The sequence below is a fragment of the Gossypium hirsutum genome, chromosome D10 (assembly GCF_007990345.1).
Source record: "Gossypium hirsutum isolate 1008001.06 chromosome D10, Gossypium_hirsutum_v2.1, whole genome shotgun sequence".
NCBI lineage: Eukaryota > Viridiplantae > Streptophyta > Magnoliopsida > Malvales > Malvaceae > Gossypium > Gossypium hirsutum.
Window position 1 is genome coordinate 48,241,198 of NC_053446.1, and position 23,880 is coordinate 48,265,077.

A 23,880-nucleotide genomic window follows, 5' to 3' on the forward strand; every position below is an offset into this window, starting at 1 on the left:
TTAATGACTTACTCATGTTGCCTAAAAGTAAGAACGTAATTAAAGACTAAATACTTGGTAGAAAATTAAATTCTCATACCTTAAATATAACCTTTCTAAAGAGAATTCAACTTACTTTATATATAGAGCAACATTTTTCCGAATTGAATTGCACATATCGATGCGCTCAAGCAATTATTTGCTTATCAAGCAAAGTCTGTGAAACATCTCTATTCTTCTTCATAGAAAATCCACATTGTTTTCTCCTTCCTAATGGTCTCCCCATAGTAGAGAGACTAAACATTTCTTCTTCAACCGAGAGTATATTGCCTTTGCTATTCTGCTAGTTAGATTGAAACTAGTCTCAATCCTTTCCAAGTATCATGAACAAAAGGTTAAGCATGCATGTGATAAGTAACCTTTTTCAGTCAGACCTTCTAGGTGAGTTGTATTACGTACAAAATACTAAAGCACAAAAAAATACCTATTTCAACTAAAGTAAAAGAATATGAGATTTTACCTAAACACTATGTCTATTAAAGTGAAAGGAATGCAATAATTAATGACAATTTACCTTTCAATCGGATACATCCACCAATAAGTGATTGGACAGGTAAGTTTCACTACACCAGAATAGGCTTTTAGCGGCACTTTTTGCGGCGTTTGGAACAAAAGTGCCACAAAAAATAGAGCATTAGCGGCGATTTAGCCAAAGCGCCGCTAAAGGTAGAGCATCAGCGGCGTTTATACGGAAGCGCCGCTAAAAATAGGAATTAACGGCGTTTTATATAAAGCGCCACAAAAAACCTAAGACGAACGGCGTCGTTTTTTGTGATTTTTTAAACATTTAGCGGCGTTTTTGTCTAAGCGCCGCTAATGCTCGGGTCTATAGAGGCGTTTTTGTCTAAGCGCCGCTAATGCTCGGGTCTATAGCGGCGTTTTCGTTTAAGCGCCGCTAATGCTCCGAGTCTTTAGCGGCATTTTCGTCTAAGCGCCGATAATGCTCCGAGTCTTTAGCGGCGTTTTCGTCTAAGCGCCGCTAATGCTCTGGGTCTATAGCGGCGTTTTCGCCTATGCGCCGCTAATGCTCGGGTCTTTAGCGGCGTTTTTATATATGCGCCGCTAATTCTCCTATATTCAGCGGCGTTTGTATCTAAGCGCCGCGAATGTATTAACCTTTAGCGGCGTTTTTGCCGAAGCGCCGCTAATAGTAACAAAAATCTTATAAGTTAAAATAATTAATATTTTGTTCTATTTATTATATATATATAGTGGGACAATTTACATTTAAATTATAATTAACAAATAATATTGATTAATAAAAAAAGTTTTTATTAAAGAGAAGTCGTATATATGTAACAGCTAACTATTTATAATAGTTGATTTAAACTACTTTACGAGAGAAAAATATTAAATTATGAATAAAATAAAATATAGTAAAACTTAAATTGTTGTATTAATGTAAAGAGTAAATTAAAAATATAATTAACTTTTTATAAGAGTAATAAATTAATTTTGGTAGTACGTATATATTGTTAGACTAATTTATATATATTTTAACAATAATTATTGACTATATTTAATTTAATTATGATTATATATATATATTAAAGATTTAGGGAATTTTTTTTATGGACGGTATTTTAATGAGTACGGGGTATAGATTTAAGGTAATTGGGGATTTAAGGTTAATTTAGGGGTTAGAGGTTTTGGGGTTTGAGATTTAGGGTTAATTTCAACGGTCATGTGTTAGGGTTTAATTAATTAGATTTGTTTTTTTATCATTTTTTATGGTGATCAATATATACGTTCTTATATATTTGTAAAATAGATATTCAAGAATAAATTTAATATATTGAATATTATAATAGGTAGATCATGATCACTTTATGCATGTCGATTAATCGATAATTATCAATATGTCTACAATTTTGTGAAAACGTCACCGTTTGTTTGTGGAATTGAAAATTTTAAGGTTTAGGTGTTAGGGGGATTTAGGGTTTAAGGGTTATGCTTTAGGGGTTAGGGGATTTAGGGGTAAAAGGCTAGGGGGTTATGGATTTTGGCCGGGTTTAGGGTTTCAACGGTTATGTTAGAGTTTAAGTTATTAGATTAATTTAGTTTTATCAAATATGTTCTTATATATATATTTCTAAAATATATAATATATAATAAATTTAATATATTGAAATTATGAGTATATAGTTTAAATTTATTTATTTATCAATAAAATTAAATATTATAAATTTCAAACTTTATACAAAAAAATAAATATTATAAATGTAATATTACAAATTATTAAAAGTTTTTATTACTATTAATTATTGTTTAATCAATTATAACTATTTTATATATGATTATTAAAGATTTAGGGATTATTTCTGATGGCCGTGCTATTTTAAAGATTAGGGGGTATATATGGATTTAAGGTTTGGGATATAGGGTTAGGGGTTTAAGTTTTACGAGTTACGGGCTAAGGGTTAGTGGTTTAGAATTTATGGTTTAGGGTTTCAGGGGTCGGATAAGGATTTTAATTAGGTTAGTTTAGATTAATTTCTTTAAATAATGTTTTAAAAAATCAAATTAAAGTACCAATTGATATCAATTATATTAATGTTTTTGTCATTTAAATATTATTTTAAATAGAATTAAGTTTAATAAGTTAAAAAATAGTTTGAAATATGCATTAAAGCTTTATTAAACGGCGCCGTTTCAGATTATAACTTCAATTTGTAGTGGCGTTTTTTGGAAATGCCGGAAATATACAAGAAATAGTGGCGTTTTCCTAACAAACGCCGGAATGGTGTCTTAAAATTTTGGCAAAACGACGCCGTTTCTGTTCCGCGTGTTTTTACTTATCATTTTCTGTAAGGCAGAACACAAACAGAAACAGAATCAGAGAGGAGAAAACGAAAGCTATAATATCGAAAGAGAAAATACAAAGGAAAAAAGGGAGAGGAGAACTCATAAATCGGGTGAAACGAAGCAACAGTTGAGCCAATCTTGACAGGATACCATCAAAGTTGCGGAATTTGTGGTGAAAAAGGTAAGCTTTTTGTCTTTTAAATCGCTGTATCTTGATTTAGGGTTTGGGTTAAGTGTAATTTGGGAAACTGGGGTTTAAATAATAAATTCAATCACCAACCTTTGGCCTGTTTGTTTGGGAATTCGGGGAATTTCGGCGTTTTTGCGTGTCAAGGGTTTGGGAATTTGGGAATTTCCTTCAGTGTTCCCCCAAGTCAAATTTCCACGATTTCATTTCCCCAATTTCCCAACTTCTTTTCCCCCAATTTCCCCCAAGTTATTCTTCCCCAAAGTATTTTCCCCAATTTCCCAATTGCTCAATCCCTTTCTGATAGCCGAACAACATTATTTTCTGGTATCGATGGACTTCCCCTTTCCCGTATTTTTTTGTGCATTTTGGGTTTGGATCAATGGCAATTCATTTTTGTAACATTGGCTTAGGGGAGAGCTCAATAGATTCACTTTCACTATCCCTTTACATGTTTTGGTTTTGATTAGTCTTACTGACGTATTTGCCATCTATGATATTCGAGTTAAATGAGATGAGTGTTGGGTATGAATTCGAGTTAAATGAGATTAGTGTTAGGTATGAATATATGTATATTTTGAAATTTAAAATTTATGTCTGCATGTTTTGTCATAAAAAATTATATGCATATTGTATATTTTAAACTGCTGCTTTCTCTTTATATATGTTATTTCCCTTATTGTTGCTTGGCTCATCTCTGTATAGATGACCCTGTATAATGTTTTCTTAGTCAACTGCAGCAGAAAGTAGACTTTTTGATCAATTGATAAACTGCTGGAAATTCAATCGTGAAGCAATCCCAGGAACTTGCAGCCTCTACTTCCTTGCAGCCTTTACTTCCTTGTGAACTTTAAGAGGTATGGATATTTAATTTTCTAAATTTATTAGTTAAAGCAAATGTTCATCACTTTCTTACTTTAATTATTATGATTATTATTAACTTAATGAGTCCATGAATGAAATCCAAAACTGATGTTAACCAAATTTACTGTAGTTGAATTCATCACTTTGTTAGCTGGTAATTATTGAGTAGTGTAGACACCGAATTTTATTTAAGTCTACCAATTATTGAGTTTAATTTTTCAAATGAAAAGAAAATTCTAAATTCTGAATCAATGTTAATTTGGACAAATTAATTAGAGGACTTTGATTGAATTTGGATCCATTTTCACTATTTGGGTAATGTATGATCCTTTTATTTTTTATGCTAAATACATATATATTTTTTTGGCTTTGACCATTAATGTTAGATTTATATAATTCTGAAAATATATTTTACAATATTTGATCCATATGACCTTGAGCCTGTTGATGGAGTCAAAGTCGCCAACCACCACTGCCAAGGACAACTCCCTCTCCCATCTTCACCAGCGCCAACTGCTCCAACCTCTACTCCAGCCCTACCATCACACTATTCACTAAATCAGAGTCCAGATCACTACTTCAGCTTGCACCTACCGTCAACCTCACACCCAAAACCCCAGTCAACCCAAACATCATCATAACCAAATCCACTACCAGCAACCTCAGTAAAAAAAAAACACACCAGATCGCAAGTAAAAAGGAGGGAGAGCAAATACAACCCTTAATCGAAACTACCAAAGCCAGTATAAAAAATTGATAAGGATACAGCTCAACAATTTTCAACCAATTCTCTTATTGATGGCTTCGGTTTAATAAAAAATTGAAGTGTATAACTCAATTAGAATGATCAATTTTAAGAAATAATGTTATATCTTAAATTATCTTGAGTTATTTTTCTTTGTAAGTAGACTATATTGACATTTAATAATTATGAAGTTATTTTTTACTGTTGGATATTTACATTTCGTCTTCTTTGAAATCAATTTATGCTTTTATGTCTATTTGATTATCCATGAAAATTAATTATTTTATGTCTATTTGATTATCCATGAACATTAAAAATAATGTTTAATTTTTAATTTTACGTTTGGATTAAACTATATTCTTTTATTAGATTATCTAAAATGAGGAAAGATAAGGAAAAGGAGAGATTAACCATAACTTTCATTTGATTAAATGGTAGAAAGAAAAGGAGGTAATATATTGTATTCTATTTTGTATATAAAGTTCAATTCAAAATTTCTCTTTAATTTTTTATTTTGATGGGTTGAGAATTTAAAACACACATTCAATTCGGTAAGAATGTGAGATGGTTGGAGTTAAAATGCCATTGACAGCTACCTAATAGAGAGACGGTCCACGTTTTTTATACAAACTCAATTCCCTATTTGCTACTAATTTCTTAGTCAAGTTGCATGCAAAATGCTTATTTACCTTATAAAATACTATTTGTATAATATTTGTAACTAAAATTAATATTATATTTGTATCTAAAATTAATATTATATTATAAAATACTGTTTATCCAATCTTTTTTTAAACAAAATTGTTTATCCAATATTTATATTATAAAATCAATATTTGTCTCTTATTGTAAGGGACATAACTTAATTAATTAATATTATACATAACTTACATTAATATTATACATAGATGACATAACTTAATTAATTAATATTATACATAACTTACATTAATATTATACATAGATGACATAACTTAATTAATTAATATTATACATAACTTACATTAATATTATACATAGATGACATAACTTAATTAATTAATATTATACATAACTTACATTAATATTATACATAAATGACATAACTTAATTAATTAATATTATACATAACTTACATTAATATTATACATAGATGACATAACTTAATTAATTAATATTATACATAACTTACATTAATATTATACATAAATGACATAACTTAATTAATTAATATTATACATAACTTACATAAATTAATTAGTTAATATACATAAATTACATAACTTACATTAATATGATACATAAATGACATAACTTAGTTAATTAATATTATACATAACTTACAACTTACATAACTTACATATTTTTAATTATTCGTAAATTACATAACTTACTTAATTTTCATAATAAATAACTTACATAAATAACTTCTTACATAACTTATGTGACTTACATAACTTACATAGCATAATTTTCATAATACACAACTTACATAATTTGGGTAATAAATAACTTACATAATACATAACTTACATAGCTTAACTATACTTATTCCTAAATCCTAAACCCGTGCAATTTATTGTCAAGATTAGGCTTCAAGAAATAAGAAATGGACCGGTCTTGGATGAATTTGTCAAGGGTAAGCGACGGTTACCGAAATGGAGTACAAAATTTTCTAAATTTTGCATTTCAATATGCAAGCCAAGAGAACATGATTCTTTGCCCGTGTAAGAAGTGTGTCAACATAAACTGGCATTATCGTGAAGTTGTATACGAGCATCTAATTGTTGATGGGTTTGTTCGTGGTTATAAACAATGGTTTTTTCATGGAGAATGCCCGCCTAGTACTTCCTCTTCAAGGATGGATGTATCTTATGATAGTACTGCCTACCATCAGTCTGTTAGAGAGGATGACATGGAAGGGATGTTGCGGGAAGCATTTAATATTCACAGTCATGGTTTACAGTCGTTCCCACCCGACTTTGTGCCATCTGATGATTGTAATCTCGGTGGAAATGCTTTTACCGAACCCGGAAGAAACCAACATCATGAAGAGCCGAATGGAGAAGCGGCAAAGTTCTACGCACTACTTAATGAGATGAACGAAGAACTATATGAGGGATCGAAATTTTCAAAAATGTCGTTCTGCATTCGTCTTTTCCAGTTAAAATGTTTGGGAGGGTGGACCGGGAACTCATTGACAATGCTGTTAGAGTTTTTGAGAGAAATGTTTCCGTTTGCAAAAATCCCCCAGTCATGCAAAGATATGAAGAAAATGATAAAAGTCTTAGGTCTTGGGTACAACAAAATCCATAGTTTCCCGAATGATTGCATGTTGTACTGGGGCGATCGGAGAAACCAACAGTGCTGTCATGTATGCGGCGAATCCCGTTGGATGAATAGAAACACAGAAGATGGGAAGACGATGAAAATGATGCACAACCAAGAAAGAAGCCGGTCAAGATTTTGCGGTATTTTCCGCTGATACCAAGGCTTCAAAGGCTTTTCATGTCGTCGAAGACAGCGGAGTCAATGATGTGGCACCATGAAGGACGAACCGATGATGGACTATTAAGGTATCCGGCAGATTCTTTAGCTTGGACATCATTTGACAATAAATTTCCAAGCTTTGCAAGCGATCCGAGGAGTTTCAGGCTTGGCCTAGCATCTGATGGATTTAATCCTTACAAGATCATGAGTACTGCATACAGTACATGGCCAGTGGTGCTTGTTCCTTACAATCTGCCTTCGTGGATTTGCATGAAGCAATCTTCCCTTATCTTATCTATGATTATCCCTGGAGAGAAAGGGCCTGGGAATGGTATCGACATTTATTTACAGCCACTTATTGAAGAGTTAAAACAATTATGGGCTGGTGTCGAGACATACGATGTGCTGAGAAAGGAGAACTTTAATTTACGTGCAGCTTTGATGTGGACCATTAATGACTTCCCCGCTTACGCCAATTTATCCGGTTGGAGTACCAAGGGTCGTTATGCGTGCCCCTGTTGTGCTGCACAGACATGTTCGCAATGGTTATACAATGGGAAGAAGTTCTCTTACATGGGGCATCGTCGGTGGTTACCGAAAAATCATAGATTTAGATTTCAGAGTTCGGCATTTAACGGTACTGAAGAGTTCAGAGAAGCTCCTTCGCAGAAAAGTGGATCTGAAATCTTGTTAATGTTGGAAGATATGAATTTCAGTTATGGGAAGATGAATCAACCGGCAAACACGCAAAGAAATAGAAGATCAAATGATGAAGCTGATGATAACTCCGATGAAGAGGACGATCCTAATGAGGCGGACTTGTGGAAAAAAAGAAGTATTTTTTTGAGTTACCTTATTGGGAGCACCACCTTTTACGACACAATCTTGATGTTATGCATATTGAGAAAAATGTCTGCGAGAACATTGTCTGTACAATTTTGAATGTAGACGGAAAATCAAAAGACAATCTTTAGAGTCGACTTGATTTAGTTCAGATAGGAATTCGACCTGATCTTTATCCGAATCCACTTCCGAATGGTAAATATCGGTTGTCGCCTTCAATTTTCTCAATGTCGAAGACAGAGAAAGAAGTGTTCTGCATGGTGTTGAAGGATATAAAGGTTCCAGATGCGTATGCATCAAATATATCTCGATGTGTTAGTGTTAAAGATCGAAGACTATATTCGCTAAAGTCACATGACTATCACATCTTGATGCAAGATTTACTGCCAGTTGCTCTACGATGTTGTATTTCGAAGAAGGTGACGTCTTGTATAATTAAACTATCCAATATAATGAAAGCCATTTGTGGCAAAGTTTTGGATGTTCAAGAACTTCAGAAGGTACAGGATCGAGCCGCTTTAACTCTATGCAACATGGAGAAAATCTTTCCACCTTTCTTCTTCACTATTATGGTTCACTTGATAATCCATCTCCCGCATGAAGCAATTCTTGGCGGACCCGTTTTCTATCGATGGATGTATCCCATAGAAAGGTGTTAATTACAATTTTGTAAATTTTCCTTCATTCACCCATGTGCCTTTAGTTACAACTTTTGACAATGTTGTATATTGTGTTTAGGTTCCTATCAAAATTAAAGTCTTATTGCCGCAACAAGCGTTATCCAGAAGGATCGATTGCTGAAGGCTACTTGGCAGAGGAATGTATGACCTTCTGTTCAAGATATTTGGAAGATGTTGAAACAAGGTTGAACAGACCAAATAGAAATGCTGGACTCACGGATCGTAACTTTGCCGACAGTTATTTGTTCCAAAGTTTTGGAGAACCAATCGGTAAAGTTGAAATTGCAGAATTAGATGATTTATCGTGGGTACAAACACATCGATATGTTCTGTTTCACCACGAATCAATGGAACCTTTACGCAAGTAAGTTCTAGAAATTTGATAAATATTTATCATTTCAAACATTGTTTATAGTCTAACAAACTTAACATATTTGTAACATAGTGAGTACAAACAAATATTGAGATCTCGTTCGCGCTCCCGAAGAACACAACATCGAGATATCAATAAGTTGTTTACAGAATCTTTTCATGAATGGTTAAGTCAAACGGTATGTAATTGGAGCTTTCACCGAAAAATAATAATATTTGTTCAAAACATTTTTAATTACTCAGTTTACTTTCCATTCAATAGGTTTGGAGTGGGAAGAACGTCACCGACGAAGTTAAATGGCTTTCCCAAGGTCCAAATCGGGAGGTTAAAAGATATAGTGCATTCCTCATAAACGGATTCAGATTTCATACAAAATATCGCGAGAGATTGAGGAGAACGCAAAATTGTGGAATAGTTGTTAATTCCTCAATTACAAGTTATGCTAGTGCTAGGGACAATAATCCTGTGGAGGGAAATGTGGAATATTTTGGACTTCTTACTGGCATAATTGAGTTGGATTACTACGGCAAATGGAAAGTTGTCTTATTTCGAGGTGATTGGGCCGATGTTAAACTGCACGTGGAATCAAGCAAGATTAATTTAGTTTCACAATGGTAAACTTCGCTCGATTGATTCACACAGGACAACAATTGATTGATGAGCCGTATGTATTTCCTTCTCAAGTCAAACAAGTTTTTTACTCAAAAGATCCAACTGATGAGGGTTGGTACGTTGTACTCCGTAACATCCCTAGAGACTTGTTTGACATGGGCAGTGGAAGTAGAGATGACATTGATGACAGAACACAAACTTTACCATTTCCAGAACAGAACTTAAACGAAAACATCCCTAGTACTAGTACACAATTTCAATGGGTCGCCAGGATACGGATGAAGATATTTACGAATTATAATGTAGTCAGCTTTTACGATTATCTAATTATATTTACGAATGATGTTATTGTTGTAATTGTATACTAAGTTTTCAACTAATTTATTTGTATTGAAGATAAAATGCCTAGAAGAAAAGTGCGATCGCACCGCATTGTTCAAGGTACTCCAAACTCGGCGGAAACAAACAGCACTGAACAACAGACTGCAATTGGATCTTCGAATGTTCCGGTTACACCTGAGGAGCATATAGAAGTTCAAAGTAATTTAACATTTAATTTTCATATGTGCTGACTTCTTGTTTATTTTTTTTAAATTTCGTATATTACAATACTTTTATTTTTCAGATGAAACTGGTGAGACGCGGAGAGTTCGCGGACGTACAGTACTGAGCGATTTATACGACCTAGATCCAGTCGAGCGTGTCCAAGTATCCAGTAATAGCTTTGGTCAGCCTGTTGGATCAGAAGCCCGCCTTTTAGTAGGATACATGGGCATTCTAGCACGGAATGCAAATATGTTGCCAATTAACTTCGAGTCATGGCATAAAGTGCCCGAGAGTAACAAGAACCAAGCTCTCGATAACATTAAGGTAACAAAACGTGTATGTCATTTATAATACTTGGGTTTAAGTTTCGTTTACATTTACTTTCTTAAGTTGTGTTTTTTGTAGGCGAGATTTGCTCCAGAGGTCTCCGATGCTTATGTAAAGAAGGCATTGGGAAAAAGATGGAGAGACCATAAGAGCACTTTAAAGAAAGAATATTTTAAAACAAAAACAACACTCAACGAGAGATTACAAAATGTCCCGCCGGGAATGCTGAGGTACCAGTGGGAAGAGGTCGTTAGATTTTGGACTTCGAAGAAAGGAGAGGTATGTGTAACTTATAAAATTTTGTAATTATTTTGGTGTATAGTATTTCCTAATTAACGTACTAATAATTTCATAATGTAGGATCGTGAACAAGTTGGAAAACAGAGTAGGCAGCAACAAAAATTCACTCACACAGCTGGGTCGAAAAGTTTTACGTGTGTTGCTCATGCAGAGGTATTTTGAAATGCTTTTAATATTGGCAGATATTTATTACTTTCTATCAATTAATATTTTTACTATTGTATTGTAGGAACTGTCGTCCGGTCAAAAAGTTGGACGACTTCAACTTTTTGACATTACACATAGGAAGAAAGATGGAAACCCTATGACTCCTGAAGCTGCAGAAATTATGGTACGTTTGCTTAATACAATTTCACTTGTTTTAATTATTTATATAGTGTTTACTTTCTAATGATTTATTTCATTTATTATAATGCAAATATTGTTAAGTTATGTTGCATTCTTATTTTTAATATATATTGCGTTCCTATCTATGTGTGATTTATTTTTTAGGAAAAATTAAAGAATAAAAAGGCGGAGTACGACGCGATTGCATCCAGTGATAGTTCTGTTCATATTGACGACATTGATAACCGGATTATCACTGAAGTTTTGGGTCCTGAAAGGTATGGTCGGGTTCGATTCCAAGGATCTTTTGTTAACCCGTCCCAATATTTTGGATCTAGCTCGCAACAGCATATGCCTTCGGGGAGTCGAGCTGAAGCTGAAGTTCAGAGGTTAAGAGACCAGATTGCTCTGATGCAAGCGACAACAACTGAGCAAATTACACAACTTAAAGCGGAGGCAACATCGAGAGAAGCTGATGTTCAAAAAAGATATGAAGAACTCCAGCTACAACTTAAAGCAGATGCAGCAGCGAGAGAAGCTGAGGTTCAACGAAAGTATGAAGAACTCCAGCAGCAGCTTAGAGCAGATGCGGCAGCAAGAGAAGCAGAGGCGGCAGTGAGAGAAGAACAGGCTACAGCAAAGGAAGCAGAGGCTAAAGCGAGGGAAGCAGAGGCTGCAGCGAGGGAAGCAGAGCAGCGTCAAAAGTTCGATGAACTCCAGCAGCAGCTCCAGAGTATGATGAAGATGTTTCAGCAGTCGCAACAGCCGCCGTCTTAGACTATCGTGTAAATATACTTCAATTTTGACTTTCAATTATCATTTTAACTTTTAACATTTTTGTAAGAATAATACGAATTTGTTTATATTTATTGATATTTATTATATTATTTGTTTAATCCATAGATTTGTTACTTTTGGCTGGTTTAGATATGATTTCTTTTGATTTGTTTTTTACAGGAGGGCAGAAAATATAAAAAAATTTACAAATCTGCCAAATTTAGCGGCGTTTTTGGTAAAAGCGCCGCTATAGATTAGGGTCTTTAGCGGCGTTTTTGCGCGAGGCGCCGCTATATAGACAAAGGGTATTTAGCGGCGTTTTCTGGATAAGCGCCGCTATAGATCAGGGTCTATTGCGGCGTTTTTGGGAAAAGCGCCGCTAAAGGCCATGATCTATAGCGGCGCTTATATAAAAAATGCCGCTAAAGACCCTGATCTATAGCGGCGCTTTCAACAAAAACGCCGCTAAAGACACCAATCTATAGCGGCGGTTATATTAAAAACGCTGCTAAAGCTCTTAGTCTTCAGCGGCGTTTGTGATAGAAGCGCCGCTATAGACCAACACCTTTAGCGGCGTTTTTTGTGAAAGCGCCGCTAAAGGTAGCGACGCTATCTTTAGCGGCATCTTTTGTGGCGCTTATCAAAGCGCCGCTAAAAGTATTTGCGGCGCTTAGCGTCGCTAAAAGCCTGTTTTGGTGTAGTGTTTAGCTTAATTTGCTAGATGAATTAACAAGTGCACCATAATTGTAAAAAAAGCTGAAGGAAAGATAATATCTAACTCGCACAAAATTAATGAGCTTAAGACTCAAGTCTTTCAAGATCACTTTCTTTAAGAACGTTAATGAGAACCAAGCACACCTTTTCGGGTAAAGATCCTCGTATAGCAATGGGAAGAAATTCTTGCATCCAGAGATGACAATCATAACTTTTAAGCCCTATTAGTTTTCGTTGTCTTAGTTGCACACAACGTAAAACATTGGAAGAATATTCATCAAGAGTTTTCATTTCCTTGAAAACTTTCAAAAAATTAGTTTTCTCATCTAACATCATTTGATTAGATGCTTGGGGAAAGTACAAGGTGTTAGTTACAAGGTTAGTTGTTGGATGAAGAACACTCTTTATACCCTTTTCTACAAGATCAAGACGTGCTTTATAATTATCCTTTGACTTGCCCTCTTGACCGATCAATGTTCCAAGAATATTATCACAAATGTTTTTCTCAATATGCATCACGTCAAGATTGTGACGCAATAGTTGGTTCTCCCAATAAGGTAAAGAAAATAAATACTCTTGTTTTCCTTCCAAGGCCAATTTTCTATGCCAGTTGAAGCTTCTAATTGCCTCAATATAATAGTACCAGATGGTGGAAAAGGAGCACTTCTATATTCTTGAGTCCCATCAAAAGAATGTGTATCACTACGAAACCTATAATTAGGTTCTAGTCACCTACAGTAACACATGTAGCAATATTTTCTACCATGCTTCGACCACGTAGAAGTGGTATCATAACCACGACAAGGATATGCAAGCTCTCCCCTTGTACTCCATCCAAATATGTTGGCGTACACTAGGAAGTCATTAATAGTCCACGTTAAAGCTAAACGCAATTGAAATGTTTGATTTCTTAAGGCATCAAAGGTCTCAACACCAACTTCCCATAATTTTTGGGCAAGTAACAAGCAGAGAAAGTATAAAGTAAAATTCTTTTATGCACATTTAAGGAAGCAAATTATAAAGTATTAATATAACGGGCCAAGTGCTATGTGTCATGTTGGACAAAATATGTTAACAAACAAAAATATATAAATATAAATAAACAAATATTTATATATAAAATAAGATAAATTGAGCGGATATGAAAAACCAATAAATAACATAACAAAAGCTAGAAATCAAAAAGAAGAAATGAGTTTTCCTAGATGTTGAGGCTTGTTTTACACAGTTTCCTTAAGACAAATTTGGCCGCTTCTACGGTACTTGGAGAAACGTTGGTTGAATGTCTCCCATGATACAACAACACAATGATCGAAGCAGTAGAAACTATGCATTTTTCTATCACCGAAGTATTGGAAAATATGGAGAGGAAAATAGAAGAATTTTGGAGAGAGAATAATCTCGGTGTGTGAGAGTGAGATTAAGTAAATAATTCAGAAGAAGTATTATCCTTTTATACGTATTCAAAGTGAAGAAATTTTTGGAAATATTCATGTATAAGGAGACAAAATTTGCATTAAAGGGACAATTAAATCAATTTGATTAAAATCAAATTAAATTTATTAGAATCAAATAAAATCAGGATATATGTCCTTTTATATCAGATTTTGTATAATATTTGTTGAGAAAAAAAAATTTCTTGTTATCCACATACCCATTTTGGGCCCGACCGAGAGGCAATGTTTCAAACTTATTCATTCAATCATCTTTTAAGTGAGTTCTCATATATATATATATATATAAATCTTACACTTGGTATTTAACCAATATGGGGTCTAAGCTTTTCTTTTCCTCAACAAATATTTTCAAGTAGCTTACTTTGAGTATCAATTTCTCATTCATCATTCAACTATTTTGAACATATGATATACAGTTGTAAAGGTCTCATGGAATAGAATATAAAAAACTATAATTTTATGATTCAACTCTCAACTTTTACCAATTGAGAATATGCCTCAAATTTTTTATAAATTAAAAATTTTCCAACAAGTCACACTCATATTGCTGAATGGATTAAACTCATCTGATGCCAATCCCAAGTGAATGCTACGAGCATCGAAAGAAAAATTAAGATACCGAGAATCAAATGCTTTCCAAGCAAGAGAATCTGTCGGATGCCTTAGAAGTCCATCTTTGTTACATTTCTCTTCATGCCATGTCATCAAAGGTTAAATCTTCGAAAACATAAATAACCTTTGTGTTCTTAGAGTAAGAGGAAACCAACATAAAACCTTTGTGGCTAGTCTTTTTCGTTTTTTAGTGACTCTCTATATCCTTATCTTTCATACTTGAGTTCTTTCCACCTTGGGGTACCACATTTCAAACAAATCTCTTAATTTGGGGTAGTGCATTGACTCTTTACTTAATTCCCAAAAAATTCTGTCACACATGCAATATGTTTGTCTTCTACTGATAGTGTCTCATGGCTTTTGTGTACATGGACATGCAGCCTTACCAATCCCCATATTAGTTGTCGATTATAAAGAGACTTATAAAGAGTGTCCATGTTCTTTTTGGAAGTAAATTGCTTACCCTAAAGGGGCTTCAAACATAACCCACAATCTAGGAAGGAACGTACTAATTAATTACGCATCCAAGTACAATTAAAATGAAGTTATCTAATTCATATAATGCAATTATATATAATCTTTGTATATTAGCTAAGAACAATTCAACATAGTTATAGATGGAAACCATGTTCTGTCAAAGCAAAAGTAATTCCATTAATTATTATTTCTTTTTACCTATGAAGCTATTAATACTTTTGTAGACAAACCCATAAATCTTTATCCAACAAGAATAACACCATTAGTTATATAAAGAAAAAAACTTTTTTTTATTAACTTTTATACGAATATTCAAATACAATTATATAAGACATGCTTATATACAAAACTTTACTCTTTTCTCAATAAATTATTTATTTATTTTTTAAATTATAGAAGCATACAGGCCTCCACATCGATGCAATAAGTATCCCCTTCATCAAAATACATTAACCCAATTAACCATTAACCATTCATTATAGATTTTTTCAACAAGTCTCAAAAAGCCATTCAAACAAGAGTTTGGCTTCACACGCACAGATATATATTAGAGCAATGTGTCTTGGAATCTGTAGTAAGTACTGTTTCGACCAATTTTGTTCTAATACATCAAAAGGCATTGATGTACTTAAGTAGATATTTACCCCAAACATTTATATATAAATGCTTTCTGAGTCGATGATTCTTTGAAACACTAACCTCGTCGGACAACACTGGAGAGATTACCAAGAGATCTTGAAGGTCTTGATGTTGTCTGACCTTGTCTCCTGGAAATTAATCACAAAATTAAAAAAGGAAATTTCTGACAGATGATAATACATCCTTTTGAGTTAAGTATTATCATCGTCTAACAACGTTTATACTCCTAAAATCCAAAATATTTTTTTATTAAAAGAAAAATTGTCTGCCAAAATTCCCACCCTTTTTTTTTCCAGTTGATCCTATAATGACACCCAATTGTCGCAATTTTTTCTACTTATTATTCAAAAAATAACTAATTAACATAATTAAATCTAATATTAATTAAGTGATAATTAAAGTATTTAGAATTTAGTTAAGTAGTAATTTTATTTCACATCAATAAAATTAGTACAATTTTTTAAAAGAAAATTAGTACAACTTCTTTTTTATATCAATATTTCATTAATAACTGTAATTATAATTAATACAACTTTTTTTAACTAAGAATTATAAAATTAAATTATAATTATTTTTTAAAATGTATAATTAACACAACTTCTATATATACTTATCTCAACTTCTACAATCATTTATTAAACTTTTTATATTTTAAAATGTGATTTACTAATATAATAGAAAAATAAATAGTTTTTTTCTTAATATATATTATAAATTAGACTCTTACCTTTGACTAAAGTCAAATCTCTCTTCATTAAAGTTATTCAACCTATCAAAATTCACCTTTTAATATTTAGACCAATTAGAATTCTTCCTAGTTTTTCTTTCTTCTTTCATCATCATCTACTCCTCCCTTCCACCCCGGTGTCTGGCCATTACTCCCTTATCTTACTAGCACCAATCTTATCACCATCATCGACCATGTCTTGTTATTCCATCGACACCACAACCCAACCCCTATCAGCACTCGAAAGCTGCCCAAGCCAAGTCCTTGTACTGCCCAACATTGCTCTCTCAAGCGGCACAGCACCTCTCCACCATCCTCCAAGGCCATCGTACCAAACCAACTTGCCTCATCCACGACCCTAGTCATCACCACAATCCGCCATCATCTATTGCTCCGGCGACGTTTCGGTGAGGGTAACTTTGTTTATTTAGTAAAAAAATTATACAAGAGATGAAATTGTTAAAAAATTTCCATCGATTGCACAATGAGTTTAACAGTATGAATGTTATATGCCAAAATATGAACCCAAATCGTAATTAGACATCATCTTTATGATATTTTTATTTATTCTCACTTGATGTATTAGATGTTTAATTTTGTTTATTATGTTTATTTTTTATCACATCACTTTACGATATCCACTTAAACATGTTTTTTTTTCTTTTATTGTTTATTTTTTTTTACTTTTATCGCTATTTCACTTCATTGTTGTAACAACCTTTATCTGCCTCGACAATCGGTATGGATAGGAGATGTTACAATGAAACTTCCATAAATTGTACAAAAATTGACTTTTATAAAAGCATTCGCTTCACATCATAGTAAAAAAAAATCTTTAGAAGAAGAGAACAACATATGAAATGTTTAGACACAATTTGAAATCATTTCGAGTCATTAAATACATATAAGGACATCACCATAGCACAAATCGAGTTTTCACAGCTCCCTGACTCAAAATATGATATTCTAAAGCACATATTTACACTTCAAAATATTATACTATCATTTTTGAGGTCTTAAAACACATTTCATAATTCTTCTAAGGTTATTATACAAAACTATGACGATCTTAGGCATCTTTCAGGGTAGTTTGAGGGCATAAAAACACCAAAATTGATGTACAGGGGTACCTCTGCTTGTTACGGTAGCAGTTTAGCTATTGAATTTGCTGTATCGATACAACCAAAACCATGTCTCCATACTTGAACCTCTAGAGTTAAAAATTTGACTCTAAAACACCTTAAATCATCCCAAACAGTACCATATGATTTCCATCAATTATAAACCATTTCAAAGGTCAATTAAACTCAAATTAAGTTATACTAAAGTTCACATCAATATAAAAACAAAAGTTAACTTAAAACTTCCATTTAATAACAAATGTCAAATACATACACAATAAATGGAATCACAAATACTTAAACTAGTCTGAGTCTTTATGTACATGCCAAACCACTAATAAGTTAATGCAATTCACCACTAACAACCTTCAAAACCTCCTTGGTAATGCAATCCTCCAAGGCGCAATCTCAAACTTATTGTAAGAGCTTTTCACCTACATGTTTAAATCACTGGTGCGTAAGTTCAAAGAGTTTAGTAAGTACATTTATATTTCCTACCCTAACTTATTCCATCAGTGACGAGTCTTTTATGAGTGTTAGAGTTGTGTGACTCAAATTCCTGTTACAATAAAATACAAGTGGAAAGATAGGGGATCTGTGAAGGCGAAGACCGAAAGGGTGAATTTTCTTCTCCTCTGCTCATGATTTTTTCCCAACAGGGTTTCGTTTTTGATTCATTGTTATTATTGACGTTCAATTTTCATAATGAGCATAAAGTCAAATTTCAATTTAAGCCAAATACTTATTCATTATGACTCAAGCATCTAAGTATAAGCCATTTACTATTTCAAATAATTTATTAAGGGTGATTCTCATTTGTTATCTTATTAGACCGTCGAATGAGCATTCAAATTTATCAAATAATTCTTAATTTCTTTTTTGGTCTATATAAAATTTCCATAAACACATTCGTATTTTTTTTTCTAATTCTACAAAGTTTACCATTTCGAACTTTAAGTCCCCATGCTTATTAAGCCAATGGCATCCTAGCATTGATTTCTATTTCATTAACTCATAAATGTCACTTCTGGTCTATGTAATAGAGTTCTAGATCAAGTTTGAGGTGTTATAGTGAGTGGTGTTAGTAGGGAGGAGATGGTGAATGAGGTGTTGTATGGTGATCATAGATGATGGTGGATGTTGGTAAATAAGATGATTACTGGTTGATGAAGGAAGACTATAAAAAATGGGTTAGATTATTTTTCTTGGGAATAATTAGATGTAAAAATTAGACAAAAAGAAGGTCGACCAATGAGGAGCGACGATAAAAGGTGGCCTTAACAAGAAGTGACAGTGAGAAGTAGCATATAGCTTGGTTTAAAAAGAAGAAGAAGAAGATTTTAAAAAATATTTACAATTATGTGGAATATAGGTGGTGTTTATGTGGCAAATTTACCGTGCCACGTCACCTCTCTATTAAGTTTGTAACAACGATTAACAGATGAATGATCAAAACATTATAATTCAATAATGTTATTGACTAGAATGTAACATTCCATAGTTGAGTAACAAAAAAAAATAACCAAAATTGAGTGACTATTTTTATAATTATCTTAAAGTTTTAGAAGTGACATATACAATGTCAAAGGTTATAAGTTTTTGGTTAGTTGGTTACATTAATATTATGTGTCAATTGCTTCATTTTGTTCCACATATATCGTCTTATTCTCAAATATAATTGAATAAAATTAGTTTAATTATGATGACATTAGATTTTGTGTATATTGATGCTAAGGTTATTGATAAAATTTTATGGATTCTATTTTTTTTTTCCGAAATTGGTTTGATGTTGTTACTATAGATCCATATTCAATTTTTGGGTGATTTAATGCAAATTCATGTTAGACATAATATGTATTTAAAGAATCTAGTTTTAAGTGTCATTTTATAAAATTTTGTTTTGAATTTTATTGTAAAAATTTGATGGTTGTTTGTTTAAGTATTAAAAAAAATAATCAGATATTAAGGCTTTTGGTTTCTGATGGCGACATTCAGATAACATTATTTTGGGTTATTTCGGAAATTATAACATGATAAAAATATTTAGTTTTGATTTTTGACTGTTTTAAGAATTTTAAATTTGAATATTGGTATGTTTATATAATTTTTAAAATAACTTAACCAAAGCAATAAGTCACCAAAGTGACCTTTTTTGTGAAAATTATTTTGTTTTAAAATATAAAAGGTAGTGTACATTTAACTTAAGCCATGTTAATATTGATCGGCTTGAAAGAAGGTTAATATTTAACAAAATTTCATGTGCAACTGTGGTAACAAACATGTGACGATTATTTGGTTTTACATGTGAGTAATAAATCAGTTTAAAGAACGATTCATTGTTTGACATGTTTTTATTGTTAGTGATACTACACCAAGATATCACTTACAAATTAATATTTTTTCCAAAGATGAAATATTAACGGAGTGCTCATTATCTTGAAATGGGGTTTGCTTTTATTCGAATTTATTATTATTTTAGTTTGTATTTGGAGTCTTATGTGAGTTTGTTTTGTTTGATTTAGTTATTTTTATACCAGCCGACATCACTATTAGCATTAACTTGATTCTTATATTTAAGGGCACCAACTTTAAATCATGGCAAAAGAATCTTATGATTGTTCTCAGCGTCGTGGATCTTGACATTGCATTAAGGATTGGTTCTCCTCCGCCGCTTACAAACAAGAGTACCTTTGATGAAAGGGGAGAGATCAAATTGCATGTCTATAATGATCATAAAAAGTCTATGGCAAAAACATTTAAATGCGCTATGTCTGATAATATTACAATGGCTAAGAATTTCGTTGCCAATATTGAAAGAGGTTTGTCAAGAACGAAAAGGCTAAATTTGGTATGCTCTTGAGACATCTAACTTCTATAAGGTATAAAGGAAAATGTAATATTAGGAAGTATATTATGGAAAGGTTTCATCTAACTTCAAAGTTGAAAGTACTTAAACTAGAACTCTCTAACGACTTGCTAGTGCATCCGGTTTTAACATCTCTTCCACCATAGGTTGGCCAATTTAAGGTGAGTTGTAACACTCTACACTCAACTTGATCACTGGGTCTGAGTTATAATGTCACAAATGTTGCCAAAGCAACTACAAATGATTTGCAACTACATTATACAATTAATGTGACTAAAATCAAACGAATATACATTCCTTAAACATACTTAACTAAAGACGATTTTCATTTATATATGTAACTAATAACATACAACCAATCAACCATATATTTATATATATATTAGTACTAGACTATGAAGATCAAAGTCTAATCGTAATGTTATTTAATATCGCAAAACCTAACTTATTAGGTGCATGTCAACTATAACTAAAGGTGGAATAACCAACATTTTTGAGAATGAGATTTTGAATGGGATGCTGAGGTCGATGCTAAAAAAATCACCAAGAAAACCTAACCTGCGCACGAATAAAACAAATCACACACTAAGAAAAGTACTTAGTGGTATTTCCAAAATTAAGCATGTAATATTAGTTTAACCAATACTATCCTGAGTAAAAGGGGTATATCTATATCTATATATATATATTGAATACTTAATACTCGAAGTTACCATGCTATACATATTCAACTTGAATATTTTAAGTGCCTAAGACTAATAATAAATCTTCCCCACTTCAAAGCAAATTATATATGCATATAATTATACTTATAATAGTATCATTAAATCATACACTCATTTCTTTCTTTGACTACACATCACTAGCACTCGGTAAAACTTAATAAGCATACCTTCACCTTCACCACACCTAGGCTATCTCAGACATCATTTAAAATGATAGATGTATTTGCTTTATACCTTTATCAAACACATAAGATTTGTTCTAGGCTTGGGCAACAATTCAATACAATTTCCACATGAAGCAATTTAAATCACTTACTTATAACAACATCAAGCTCATCATTAGCAACATTTAAGTTAAATTTCTAAAATAACATTTTATTCAGCAATTAAAAACTCAATTCATGCATTAACATCAACCTCTTCTATATCATTCCCAAAATTATACATTTTAATCGTGACACCATAACAAAATAAATGTCTCCTCTCAAATCACCACTTGAAATATCAAAATTTTATTATTAATGTAGTTCAATTTACAACATTTAACCCACTTGAATTTATGTTTTAAGACAACAAAATGAATTACATTCTATTATAATTTACAACAACAAGACAACATAATTATAGTCATTAACGTCTTTTAATTTCAACTTAGGACATCATAATCTTCAACATTTAAATTAGCACAATATACACTGTTATTCGGAGCGCATTAGTTGACTATGCTAACTCCCAACTTCAGTACTTTAATATCATTTTAATGAAAGATTAATTTGCTATTTTTAATTTAATCTTTTGACAACCACACTCTAAATATCTCAACTCATAACAATAAGCCAAATCTGGACAATGTAAAAATGAACATTTAAAACCATTAAGACACCAATTCAGACAACAACCAACCATGTAATCTGATTAACAATTAAACGCATTAATTCAATTGTTTCCTAGTCATGCACTTTTTAGCAAAAACTTAATATTGATTCTTAGACAATAATTAAACACGCAAATTTCGAACCACGCTTTAATACATTTATTAGAACCATCCCATTATGCACAAAATGGTTAACCTTGTTTATACATATTGGACAACATTATTATGTCCCAAGCAAACACTATTTCAAACAACCTCGTTATGCACTAAATTTTCAGCCTTAAAATTTCTAGTTTGATTTTATCACTTACCTCACATGATCAACAATAAAACTCATATGGACAGCCAAAAATTTCACTAACAAACCACATCCTTATGCCAATTTGAGCAGCCTCATTACTCCCACAAATTGGACAACATTTGACACCATACGAGCAATATAAAAATTGCATCAAACAGCCTCATTGTTCGAATAATATGGACAACATATCATAGCAAGAAATAGATGGCTTTTAACCATAGCAATACATTCATTTTGTCGAAGATTGGGCAACATAGATACAACAAATAAACTATCCTTAAACAACCTACTAGGTTCAAATACACTTGGAATTTATGCCACAATTTGCACTTATAGTGGTTGTTTTGATCAACAATGAAAGGTGAAAACTCATAATACTTTGAAGCAAATTTCACATTCAGATCATCCCTAAACAGACAACACATACAATGCTAAAAATCGGACAAAATAATAGTGTAAGTTTCCATGCTCAGGGGTTGTTTCGAATGGCTATACTAAGTGTCGAAACCATTTTTATTTTGAAAAACAGGGTCGACTTTTAAAACGAAAATGGAGCCGCCAATAATCTTTTTTTGAGGTGTGATCGGGTCACCTTGAAATTAAACATTTTAATAAAACATTTTGATTTATTAAAATAATGATTTTGGTCTACAAAATTTGAGAAAACGGGCTCGGGAGTCGGTTACGCACGAGGAATGATTAGCAGCCTCGTAACGCCCAAAAATTGGTACCTAATTGATTAATTAACGTCCTAATGTCAAAAATTTGAAAAGATTTTAAAATACGATCCTTTTTAAAAACCTGAATAAATCGAATTTGATGTTAAGACCTCCTTATCCCGAAGTAATAAGATGTCACATCCAGTAAGTTAGGATACGACATTTTAACCCTCGAAACTAAGCTTGTCTCATGCGTTAAAGTTTAAAAAAGATATTCGGTTATTTGAATAAAAAAATCGAAACCCAGTAAGTTAGGGTACGATTTTCTCAAAGCTCCAAAGTATCGAATATTGCCTTTTTTAAAATTGGAGAAAATTGACGCAATATTAAAACGATGCGTAAAAACTTTGATAAAAAAAGGGCAATATGAAAATAAAAATAAACAATTTATAAAACATGAATTTGAAAATGAATTTAAAAAAAATATAAAATGTAAACGAAGAGTATAAAATAAAAAAAATATAAGGCAAAATAAAATGTAAACAAATTCAAAAATAATGAATTTGAAAATGAATAATAAGGGAAAAAGAAATTTGAAATCAACAATATACAAATCAATAAATAAATTATATATAAAAAAGTAGGTAATATATGTATAAGTTTGGAAAAATAATAAATAAAAAATGAAAATAAGTAATATATAAAGTAATAATATATAAATGAGTTTAAAAATAAATATTGTGTAATAAGGAATTTAGAACAAGTTATGCACAAAGCATCTTAAAAATAAATGGTATATAAAATAGATAGTATA